The 12813-nt window shown below is 43.3% G+C and overlaps 1 protein-coding gene and 1 pseudogene across 1 annotated transcript in view; both read left to right on the top strand.

Moving 5' to 3' along the window:
- Positions 1-2747, top strand: part of MTERF2 (mitochondrial transcription termination factor 2) — a 75896-nt gene extending 73149 nt beyond the window's left edge. Inside the window, exon 5 of the mRNA XM_037846589.1 lies at positions 2636-2747. The gene's annotated coding sequence lies outside the window, so the exon portion shown is untranslated. The remainder of the gene's footprint in view (positions 1-2635) is intronic.
- A 3393-nt stretch (positions 2748-6140) lies between these two features.
- LOC119542079 lies at positions 6141-7904 on the top strand (annotated as a pseudogene).
- Positions 7905-12813: the final 4909 nt, after the last annotated feature.

Here is a 12813-nt window from a genome sequence, read left to right on the forward strand (position 1 = left end):
AGTCAAGTGGCAGAGACAGGCTGCTGGGCCCATCACGGTCTGCCCTGATTGGGGCTGGTCAGAGCCAAGCACAGGATGCTATGGGGAAAAGGAGGACAAAAGGAGGACAAGTGGCACCTAACTCAGCCTTGGAGGTTGAGAAGGGAGAGGCATGGATGATTTCTTAGAGGAACTGATGCTCAGCAGAAATTAGCCAGGTGGAGGCATGTAAAGGCATGGGTAAAGGTTTGGACACAAGACAGAAATGGAGCATCCCAGGGACAGTAAACGATTCACTGAGGGTATCGCAGTGCCTCTGCTGATGAGGTCCATGACCTTGGACAAGCCTCAGTTTCCTCTCTTGTAAATAAGTGACCATAATAGAACCTATCTCCTAAGGTTGTTTTGAGGATTAAATGCTAATGTCTACATGTCTCTAGTGTGGTTGATAGCAAGTTCTTGATAAATGTTGAATGGTATGACTCTTCTAGTTTGTTAAGGCTGCCAGAATGCAAAACACCAGAAATGGATTGGCTTTTATAAAGGGGGTTTATTTGGTTACCTAGTTACAATCTGAAGGCCATAAGGTGTCCAAGGTAAGTCATCAACAATCAAGTACCTTCACTGGAGGATGGCCAGTGGTGTCCAGAAAACCTCTGTTAGCGGGAAAGGCACATGGCTGGCTGGTGTCTGCTCCAAGTTCTGGTTTCACAATGGCTTTCTCCCAGGACGTTCCTCTCTAGGCTGCAGCTCCTTTTCAGAATGTCACTCTTAGTTGCTCTTGGGGCATTTTTCCTCTCTTAGCTTCTCCAGAGCAAGAGTCTGCTTTCAGTGGCCATCTTCAAACTGTCTCTCATCTGCAGCTGCTGTGCATTCTTCAAAGTGTCCCTCTTGGCTGTAGCAAGCTTGCTCCTTCTGTCTGAGTTTTTATAGTGCTCCTGTGAACTAATGAAGGCCCATGCTGAATGGGCGGGGCCTCACCTCTATGGAAATTATCCAGACTTATCACCCACAGTTGGGTGGGTGGCATCTCCTTGGAAACACTCAAAAAAAGAATGACAGTCTAATCAACACTAATATGTCTGTCCACACAAGATTACATCAAAGATAATGGTGTTTTGGGAGACATAATACATTCAAACTGATACAGTGACCAACACTGAGAGGCAATCAAGTGCCGCAGTTAAGAGTACAGATACTGAAATTTGACTGCATGGGTTCAAATCCCTACTCTGCCATTAACCCCTCGGTGCAGGAATTATAATAGGACCTATCTCAAAGGGTTTATGTGAAGATTAAATGAAGAAAGATATTTTCAGCACCTGTGTGTTTGGAACACTTTGGGTGCATCTGTGTGGTTGGGGGATGGTGTGGGAGGTGGATGGGAGATGCAATTGAAGAGGCAAGCGGGTGGTAGGACACACCCTTCAGTGACAGTGACTAAGATTGAGACAGATCCAGGTTTTTGAGGCCTGATGATTATATAATTCTTAGTGTTCTAAGACAAGAATGCAAAATTATGAATACAGATTTAGGCATGAATGTGAATGTTCAGAAGAAGAAAAGGAATCACAAAAATATCAAAAAAAATTGAAAGTTGTCAAATAGCAAAAACATGAGAAAACTCAGAAAAATATACAGTATTTTTATTAACTGCCTAGCACCATATTATAACAATTTTCCTATACTTTTTGGCTGCATAATTTTTAATCACTTTTTCATATTGACAATGATTTCATTATATTTTCTGCAGTAAGAAGAGAAAGATAATTTAACCTTTCTTCAGCACTGTTGATAAAAATTTGTTTTATACAGAGAGTTTAGAAATATTTAATTTGAACTCCATAGTTTGTCAGCAGGGCCAGATAAATTTTTAAGGATTGTTGTCAACTTTGAGAAAATATCAAGTTTTTTGTCGTGAATGAACTACAAGATTTCAGGGCGTGTGAGGTTTTTCTCAGACAGTGACTGCTAGTAAATATTCATTGACACTCACTATCCAGTTTGTCTCAATGTTCTCAAGATAGTGTGTAGTCAGTGTTCATATGATCTTCAGTGTTGTATTTCTTGACAAAGCAGCAAGAAATTTAAATCTTTCCCAATGTGTTCCTGTGATTCACCGTCCTTCATTAAGTAGATAATCAAACAGTGGAAAAGCCTAATGAGTACCTCTATTTGAAATGTCTCTTCTTCACAATGAATTACATTTTTTGGTATTAGGTGAAATTGGTTTCATTATGTTTCTCAGCATCAGAACAATTTCCTTTGATTTCATTGCACATCTTCATTTCTTTCTGTTTCACATGCCATTGTTACTATGAGTTTTTGTTAGGATCTTTAATAAATACACTTAATTATGCAAAAGAAGACCTCTAAATCAGGAGTCTGCACATTTCTCATTTGTTTCAGTGAAACGTTCCCAAAGCATCCTTCCAAATTCCGGTCAAGATGGAGTATTCCTAACTCTACCCGCCAGGCAGAAGGGGCGTGTGATAGAAGGAAAGATGGGGGTGAAAAGAAGCAGCGATGTTAATAGATGGCTGTCAAAACACCTCAAGTCTGCAAGTTTTTTATAATCATATTAATGCTTAGCTTGGGTCTCTCCTGGGGCTTTAAAGGCGTCCAGAGGCTTAATTTTCATCTTCACCTTTTCCAGGAAGTTCTCTCTGGGTGCCGCGGGGGAGCCGGTGTTCCCCTCTGTCGTGACACTGAGGCCGTCGGCGCGTATCTGCGGGCTGACTCCGGCTTCCTCTCACCCGGCCCTCGCCAGCCCCCCAGAGGCAGAGACCCTCGCTTCCGCGGGGAGGGCAGTAGAGGCTGGAGCTGTCCTGGGGTCCGGAAATCCACCGAAATTCCTGTGTACCATGTACAAAGTCCTGGCCTAATCACTAGCTATTATTGCAACTACAAAACTTAATCAGATCTGATTTTTGCCCTCAAGCTCCTTTCAAGGGACACAGGGGACACATTAAAAGTATACTAGAAAAAAATAACTGATTAGAAACAAAAAAACAAAAAAACTGTTTTGAGGTAATTGTAGATTTGGAGGCAGTTGTAAGAAACAATACAGAAGCAAAACATCTTGCTTAACTATAGTACAATATCACAATCAGAAAGTTGACCTGGATACCATCCACCGACTTTGTTCAGATTTCACCAGTTTTAATGCACTCCTGTGTGTGTGGTTAGTTCTATGTGGTTTTATCATGGTGTAGGAGTTACCTTTCAAAGGAACTTCTATATTTTTTTAAAACAATACTACAAGACAATAAGTTGATTTGAAATAGAACTGAATAAAGATGCTTATATTCTTGAATTTAAGATTGGAATTTTATTCTGAAGGCAGGAAAGAGCCGCTACAAGGGGTCAAAATGTACATTTTCAGAAGTTCAGGGGACGGGGCATCACGAGGGGATGGGGCATCACAATGGGGGAGGGACATCATGAGGAGGCGGGGCATGGCGCTGGGCAGGGCTGCGATGAGGGGCCCCAACCTAGGTAAGGGGCTTCTGGCTCCAGAAAATAACTAACCTTTGCTGAACCCTTCCTGAGCGCTGGGCTGAGTGGTAAGCAGGACACTGCAGCCCAGTCAGAGAGACAGTCAAAAATATATAATCATGTAATTGTAAGCTGTGGGAAGTGTTTTGAAAGGAAAGTACAAGGGGTTATGGGGGTCCCCTGGGGACTGGGGCAGATTTCTGTCGGGAAGCTTCCGAGTCAGAGAGATCTGGACCTGAATCCTGGCGCTGTCCCCCGCCCACTGAGTGTCCAAGCTGGGCCGTGGGCTTGGGTCAAAGGCGAGGCTTGGCTCCAAAGCCTGTGCATCCTGGCTTGAGGGCGTTTCAGGGAGTAATTCGGAAAGGTCGGAGCCTTGGCAACTTCTTGGAATGTGCTTTTACACGTATTCATACAGCTCTGTTCTATGCTCCCTCATTGGAGAAACTTTTTTTTGACCTCGCTGGAAACCTTAACTGAGTTCAAGAATCTGGTCTGCCTGATCCCATAGTGCCCAGTCTTATTGCAAATATCTCATAGTATTTTAATTTCTTGTGGGCCTTTCTCAGCTGCTCTAGACTCTTTGAGTGAGAGACTGTGTTTTAACTAGCTCTTTTCCTGACATCCAGCAGCTGGCAACTTCCTCTTCTTCTTCTTCATCATCATCATCATAACTAGCACATATATGATGTATTCGGTGTGCTCTGTATTGTTCCAAGCTCTGTAAATCTTCCTACACTGGTTCACTGTGGGTTTTCTATTAAGGAGTGTTGAGTGTGAGGCCATCTTAGAGAAGGTTTTGAAAAGTGAGTTCTCTGATTGACCAGGATTGAGAGAGGGGCAGAGTGGGGCTCACTTTGGAAATAATGACAGACCAGGCTGAACAGATTTGGGAGTGAGGAAAGAGCTAGATAAAAGGGCTTGAACTCCTCTCTGAGCAGTTAGTGCCATAGGTGATGGTGGGAAGTCAGTGGGCTTTGGAGTCAGATGGAACTGGGTTTAAATTCCATGTCTACCACTCGCGGTTATGACCTTAGATGAGTTATTTAACTTCTCTAAGCTTTTGGTTTCCTCAGCTGCACACTGAGGATAATAACAATGCTATCTCACCAAGGCCAGAATAATGTACTGAATGTAGACACAGGATGGGAAAGTAGCCATGGGATAAAATGATATTATATAGGTGAAATGTGTTTTAGAGCCTCAACTGTTAACTAGTCATTAGAAATTTGACCCACCAAATGAACCCCTAGCAGAAAATACAGTGTTCCTTGCTGGAAAGTGGTTTGGCTGAATGTAACAAAGGCCATAAGAATGCTTGTTTATTCCTTTTCATTCAGTAATTCCACTTCTAGGAATCTATTCTAAGCAAGTAATCAGAGATACAAAGATTTACTTCCTGTGCTATTCATTGATGCTATTACAGAACTGCCCAAATAGTAAACAATTAAAATACTAAGTAACCTAATTGTCCAGCAATGGGGGAAGGTTTAAGTTACTGACAGTAAAGCCATGTAAAGGAAAGCCATGCAAGTTTTTAAAAACAAGTGTTTGAGAATACATAATAGCACAGGAAAATGCTCATATTATAATAAGTGAAAAGAATATATACAATTCTATAATATGATCATGATTGTAAAACATATAAATGTGGAGGGGAAAAAGCTAGAAAGAAACACGTGGTGGCTAGCTGTAAGGCTTCTCAGTTGTCAGGTCAGGGGCACGTAGATCTGTCCACGATGTTCCCATCACTAGGACTTTGGTGAAGTTCAGCCACTATGGCTTCAGAAGCTGCTTTCCTCCGTGAACTCTACTGGGATACTGTTTTCAGTTTGCTAAAGCTGCCAGAATGCAATATACCAGAAATGGGTTGACTTTTACAATGGGTGTTTATTAACCTACGATTTACAGTTCTTAGGCCATGAAAATGTCCAGCTCAGGGCACCAACAGGATGATTCCTGGACTCTGAAGACAGGCTGCCAACATCTGGGGCTCCTCTGTCACATGGCAAGGCACATGGTGACGTCTGTTGGTCCTTCTTTCCTGGGTTTCGTCGCCTTCAACTTCTGGCTTCTCTGTCTGTGGCTTGCTTCCTCAGCTTCTGTGTCTTTTTCTGTGAGCTTCCTTAATTTCATCTCTTAGCTTCTGTATGTGTTTATCCTCTTATAAAGGACTCCAGCAAGAGGATCAAGACTCACCCTGAATGAGGCGAGTCATATCTCAGTTGAAATAATCTAATCATAAGGTCCCACCCACAACAGGTCTGCACCCACAGTAATGGATTAAAAGAACATGGCCTTTTCTGGGGTACATAACAGCTTCAAACTACCACAGATACCCGAATCTTTTGGATGCACCCTTGAGACTAGAAGGGTCTTCTGCCAACCTCAGTGTGACTCAGCCACGAGGTAGGACTGCACGGCGTCCTTGAAGGGCTGTAGTCTCTTTGAGTTGGTACCTGTGAGTCTGTGCTAGGCCTCGGGAAGAAGAGGTGGAGAGCAAGGACAAGGTAGAACCCAATGGGCACCTCTGCGTCTATCTATTATCTCATTTGACCCAGACGACCTTCAGCAAGTAATGGCCACCGGAAGAGGCGGTGCTCTGACCCCCGACCTGAAGTCGCCACGACTACCGGGTCCCTTTTAGGTCAGGCCCTCAGGGAAAGATGGCTGCAGTTCAGGAGCCTGAGATAAAAGTAGACGGTGGCGAACTGAAACTGAACAAGAATGAGCTAAAGAGATGCCTGAAAGCTGAGAAGAAAGTAGCTGAGAAAGAGGCCAAGCAGAAGGAGTTCGGTGAGAAACAGCTAAGCCAGGATGTTACTACCACCGGCCACACCACTGACACTGATGAGGGTGCCACGGAGGAAAGCCTGGACCCAAATCAATACTAGAAGATTTGCAGTCAAACTGTTCACCAACTGAAGGTGAGTGGGGAAGACCCATACCCACACAAGTTTCATGTGGACATCTCGCTCACCCACTTCACTGAGGAGTATAGTCACCTGCAGCCTGGTGACACCTGACTGATATCACCTTAACAGTGGCAGGTAGGATCCATGCCAAAAGGGCTTCTGGGGGAGAGCTCATCTTCTATGACCTTCGAGGAGAGGGGGTCAAGTTGCAAGTCATGGCCAATTGCAGGAATTATAAATCAGAAGAAGAATTTATTAAAATCAATAATAAACTGCACAGGGCAGACATAACTGGAGTTCGGGGGAATCCTAGGAAGACCAAGAAGGGTGAGCTGAGCATCATTCCCTATGAGATCACACTGCTATCTCCCTGCTTGCATATGCTACCTCTTCTTCACTTTGGCCTCAAAGACAAGGAAACATGATACTGTCAGCGATACCTGGACTTGATCATGAATGACTTTGTAAGGCAGAAATTTATCATCCGTTCTAAGATCATCACATATATAAGAAGTTTCTTGGATGAGTTGGGATTCTTAGAGATTGAAACTCCCATGATGAACATTATCCCAGGGGGAGCTGTGGCCAAGCCTTTCATCACCTACCACAATGAGCTGGACATGAACTTATATATGAGAATTGCTCCAGAACTCTACCATAAGATGCTGGTTGTTGGCGGCATTGACCAGGTGTATGAGAATGGACGCCAGTTCCAGAATGAAGGAATCGATTTGATTCACAATCCTGAGTTCACTACCTATGAGTTCTACATAGCCTACACAGACTATCACAATCTCATGGAAATCACAGAGAAGATGATTTCAGGAATGGTGAGGCACATTGCAGGCAGTTACAAGGTCACCTACCATCCAGATGGCCCAGAGGGCCAAGACTACGAGATTGACTTCACCCCACAATTCCGGAGAATCAGCATGGTAGAACTCGAGAAAGCCCTGAGGGGTGAAACTGCCAGAAACTAATCTCTTTGAAACTGAAGAAACTCGCAAAATTCTTGATGATATCTGTGTGGCAAAGACTGTTGAATGCACTCCTTGATAAGCTTGTCGGGGAGTTCCTAGAAGTGACTTGCATCAATCCTACATTCATCTGTGATCACCCGCAGATAATGAGCCCTTTGGCCAAGTGACATCGCTCTAAAAAGGGTCTAACGGAGCACTTTGAGCTGTTCGTCATGAAGAAGGAAATCTGCAATGCCTACACTGAGCTGAATGACCCCATGTGGCAGCAGCAGCTTTTTGAAGAACAAGCCAAGGCCAAGGCTGCTGGTGATGATGAGGCCATGTACACAGATGAAAACTTCTGTACCACCCTGGAATATGGGCTGCCCCCGACGGCTGGCTGGGGCATGGGCATTGACTGTGTCATTATGTTCCTCACAGACTCCAGTAATATCAAGGAAGTACTTCTGTTCCTGCCATGAAACCTGAAGACAGGAAGGAGAATGTAGCGATCACTGATTCATTGGAAAGCACAACAGTTGGCACATCAGTCTAGAAAATAATAATTGCAATTTATGTAACTCTGACATCTTTGTATTTCTGCAAAAGTTCAAGGTCTGCAAGGGAATTTGTGTGTGCTGCAATCCATTTGATAATCACAGTTCAGCTCAGCCACAAGAAGAGATAAGAGGAATTGAGAATTTCTTTTTATTCCTTGTCGACCAAATAGACCATTTGTCTCTTAAAAAAAAAAAGAAAGAAAAAAGTAATGGCCATCCCCCACTTCCACCTTCCAAGTCTCAGATTCTTCTTGTGGTCAGTTCCAATGCACAACCTTGCAGAGAGAGGATTCTGGGAATGTAGTTCCAGCTTAACCGAGTTAACACAGTCCAGTCCAGTACTGCAGTCCTTCCATAAAGTTTTCCTTTGTCCTGGAGCTCTCCATCTCCATCTTTCTCCTCCAATACAAATAAATGGGTTCCTTGCTAGGCCTGCTGTAAAATATCGTCCCAGGCCTTCCTTCACTGCTTTTCTGGGTTGTAGTCACTGATTCTTGGATCCCAAGTATTTCTCAACAGCTTTCAGACTCCCCGAGACCCTAGATTCACAGTTAATTTGCCATCCTTCTTTCTTCACCCATATGTCCTTACTTGAAAACTATTTCTTAAAGCAACTTGCATGAAGGTCTACTTACTTGCAAACTAAAATAGCTTATGTTTTGCAGATCATTATCCCTAAGTTGGTTAGTACATGCAACATACTTTCTTGGGACTACGAGAAATCCTTTGGGGGATTTGTTGAAAGATGGGGTCATGCATTAGCCAAACGGGCAAAGAGTCAGTGAAAGATGAGCTATAGGTATATAAACATAACAAGGTTATTAACTTTTCTCTTGGGAGGTAGAAGCTTGGGTGGTAAAATATTAGGACAAACATAGAATTTAGAGTCAAACAACCTGAAAATCTAATCTAGTTTTGGACACCTCTGCTAACTGGGTGACCTTGGGCAAATTAATTGAATTTTCTATAAAGTGCGGATAATGCTGAAAATCTCCCTCATAAGGTTGTTGGGAATATTTAAGAAGACAGCAGATGTGAAAACACTCTTTCAACGGTAAAGAGCTGTACATATTATTAGTTTGTTTGCTCACATCAGGTGGTCCAGGCTTGTCTTATTCTTGCTAAGTTTGTGGTAATTAGACATTTTGTAACCTATTTCTCAGGTCACACCAGATTTAAATGGAGTTCTGGTAACTGTTTTGGAAGATTTCTTCTAGGTTTGCCCCACTATCTGTGAGAGTACTTCTGCCCCCTCCAAATTTCTCTTAAATTCCTCTGACTCATGCGTTCTTCAAGACCCAGAGCCTGCTACTCCAAGAGTGGGCTGCAGACCAGGCTCATGGCCTCCACCTGGACCTCTTCCAGCCCCACGGAATCAGAACCTGCATTTTAACAAGAGCCCCAGGGGACCGGTATGTTCCATAAAGTTTGCGAAGACCTGGTCTGGGAAAACGGAGCCTGCCATTTTCTTTCTGGCCTCCTCCAGTCATTGCAATGAAGTCCTCTGTCACCGCTACCCCTAAGAGTGATTACCTCCCAGACCCTTCAGGTCCACCTCAGTGCTGGAGAAGGCACTGCCATTGTTGTTGTCAATAATAATAATAGTAATTGCTACTAGTTATTGACGGTTACAGGGTGCCTGGCATTATGCTAAGCACTTCATGTGCTTTTCTCATTTCTTTACAACCAACCTCTATTGAGTGGGTATTGGAATTATCCCCACATGAGAGGTGGAAAAACCTGAGGGTCAGGGAGGTGAAGTCACTTGCCCAAAGTCACACTGTTAGGAGTTGCATCAAGGATGCAAATCCAAGCTTGTGTGAGTCCCAAGTCAGTATTTTTAAAATATTGATATTATTTACATACAGGCATATGCACATTCCATAAATATATGAAAGCTCTGCAGCCATCTTCATGCTCCCTTCCAAGCCCTGACCCTTCCACGGGTGATTTCTACCCTGACCTTTACCTGCATAGATTAGTTACCTGTTCTGTACTTTATATGAATGGGATCATACAGTATATTCTCCTTTACATCTGGCTCCTTTTGCTCAACATTTTTTTTTTTAAATTCATCTGTATTGTTGCAGGTGGTGTAGGTCATTTATTCTGATTGCTGAGTGAATACACCACAATTTATTTACCTAGTCTATTCTTTTGTATGCCTGCACCATACAATCTATCCTAAATGTACAATCAATGGCTCCTGATATAATCACATAATTACGCATTCACAACCACAATCAATGTGAGAACATTCCCATTTCTTCAGGAAAAAAATCCCATACCCCTCCATTCTATCCCCCCAATATTGACATTAGCTTTGGTATAGAGCCTCTGTTACAATTAATGAAAGAATATTACAATGTTAATGTTAACTGAAGACCTTAATTTGCATTAATTGTATTTTTTCCCATACACCACCCCATTATTAACACCTTGTAATACTGACCTACATTTGTTCTAGTTCATGTAAAAACTTTCTTATATTTGTACAATTAACCACCATCATTGTCCACTCTAGTGTCGGTAAGTCATACGGTCCTGGTTTTTATCCTCTAGTTTTCCTTCCCATGAGATACACAACTCTTTCAACCATTCTCACATTCATCTTTGTTAATTACACTTACAGTATTGTGCTACCCCAGTCTACTCTTGTTGAGTATTTGGGTGGCTTCCAGTTCTAGGCTCTTATAAATATATAAGCATTTTAATACATGTATTAAATGTATTTTATGGATGGATTTCTTTGGGTATATTCCTAGGAGGAGGATTACTGGCTGATTGAGTATATATACATATTCAGCTTCAGTGTACCAATTTACACTCCCACAAGTCCTGTATGAGAGATCTGGTTGCTTTGCATCCTTGCCAGCATATTTGATCTTTGTGTACATTTCATGTGTTTCATTTCAGCCATCCTGGTGGGTATATAGTGTAGCCAGAGCCTGTGTAATTCTTAAGCTTTTTTAGTGGTGGCTGTTGGTTTAGTGGGCACTATTGATTGCCTACCAGAATTCATTTCTGTATCTTCCTTTCCAACAGAATCCTATTTTTTCATGTCTCCACTTCTCACCATTGGCTTCAGGGGAAGCTGACCTTAGCTCTGGTTCCATACATGGGCTTTCTTTAAGTAATATTCGTACTCCCCTAAATAATATTTAGTTCAGAAGTGGGCAGGTGACCTCATTTTGGATGACAAGTCTTCAGGAGGTCTGCTAGGAGGATTTGGGAAAATGTTCCTTACTCTTAAGGGGGAGCCAGAGGAAGAAATGATCTTCTTTTCCTGGATGCTGTTGTGTCTGCATATGATGCCTGGAACTTCTGCCATCCTGCTCTCGGCTCTGGGTAAAGCTCATTCTGGAGGTGACAGAGCACAGCAATGTTCTCTTTAACTTCGTGCTCCTGCCGAATCAAACACCTCGAGCTTCCAGTTTTTGCAAGATAATACATTCCCTTCTTATTTAAGCCAGATTGGAGGTTTCCATTACTAGCATCCTAATTGATATTAACTATTTGTTTTTAAATTGGCATCCACCAACATCGTTGTGAAACTCTTGTGCCCAGAAAACTCAACTACTTTTTCCTGGAGGCTTTCAGAGCATGAACTTGCAGCTGCTATTTTTTTCCCGTGAAGGAAAACGTTTTCTGGCCATTCATTGATGCAACTTGTCTCCTGGAGGCTGATGGGATGTAAAAGAATGAGCATGAGCTTCAGCGGTGGATGCAGGTGGAGATGGAGCCTGGCTCTTCTACGTTTTATCTGTGTGACCCTTGGCGAGCCCTTCACCACCTCAAACTTAGTTTCCATTATCTGTAAGCTGGGGACCAAGGATCTCAACTGCCTTCCAGGGTGTCTGGATGAGGTAAAGGAAGGGAAGCTGTTCCATAAACAATCAGGGGCTGCAAAAATGCTAGGGTTATTACTAGTCATAGATTTGTTGCCATCACAAAGCTGAGTCAACGCCAGAGTTGGGACTTCTTGACTCCCAGCCCAGGCTTTCCCTATGCTGTCACCACTCAGCTTCTTCCCCGAGGGGTCATCTTACATTTTTCTGTCTTTTGCCCCAAATGCAAGGCTAAGCAGGTCCTGTATGTGTCAGTTTCCTCAGGCGTTTCTATCAGTCAGACGGTCCCCACCCCCGACATGACAGCCTCCCTTGAGCCTGGCTTTGCCAAGCCTCGTGCTGAAGCCTTTGGCCAGGGTGGGCTTTAGTTGTTTCTCTGGGCTGCACAACCCCCTCGCCTGTAGCCACTGTAGCTCATTTCTCTTGGGAGCTGCCTGGCTGCAGAGAAAGGCCTTTGGAACCCTTTTCTTTTCAGCTTGCCTTCATTGAATTTCACCTCTATTTTTCCTTTCTTTCCAAATAGGACCATCATTTATCTTGGACTTTAAGTTGCAGAGGTCTTCCAGTGCCTTCTCCTTTCCCAGCTGTATTTGTTGACACACAGTCAATCTGTTTCTTGCCTCCACTCCCCTTTTACTCCCATGCAGCCCCTCCCCTGCCAAGCAGGCCATAAAATGTCTACAGCTGTGCTGCTTTATTAGCCTTCCCTTTCTATGCCCATGAGGGGGACAGGCTGAAATATAGTGCAGCCATTACTGCTGACAAAAAGGGACAATTTTAAAACACTTTTGCTTTTCATCAGGGAAGCCAATGGCACAAAAGAAAGTGCATCATTTTATTGTAAATGCTTTTTAAAATATGGGTCACTTGGTCATAATCAGCCCCAAGGAAACAGAGAAGTTCAAAGCCTGAAAACAGTCATGCCGAATCAGTCCCCCCACCCCTGCCTTTTCAATTATGCTAATTGACACCAAGACAAAGAGGGAGGGGGGCTTTCCAACCCACCCACCCACTCAGGGTCCAAACCCCTCTTCTCCTTCCAGTGAGGAGCAGGTGA

The sequence above is a fragment of the Choloepus didactylus genome, chromosome 8 (genome assembly GCF_015220235.1).
Source record: "Choloepus didactylus isolate mChoDid1 chromosome 8, mChoDid1.pri, whole genome shotgun sequence".
NCBI classification, from domain to species: Eukaryota; Metazoa; Chordata; class Mammalia; order Pilosa; family Megalonychidae; genus Choloepus; species Choloepus didactylus.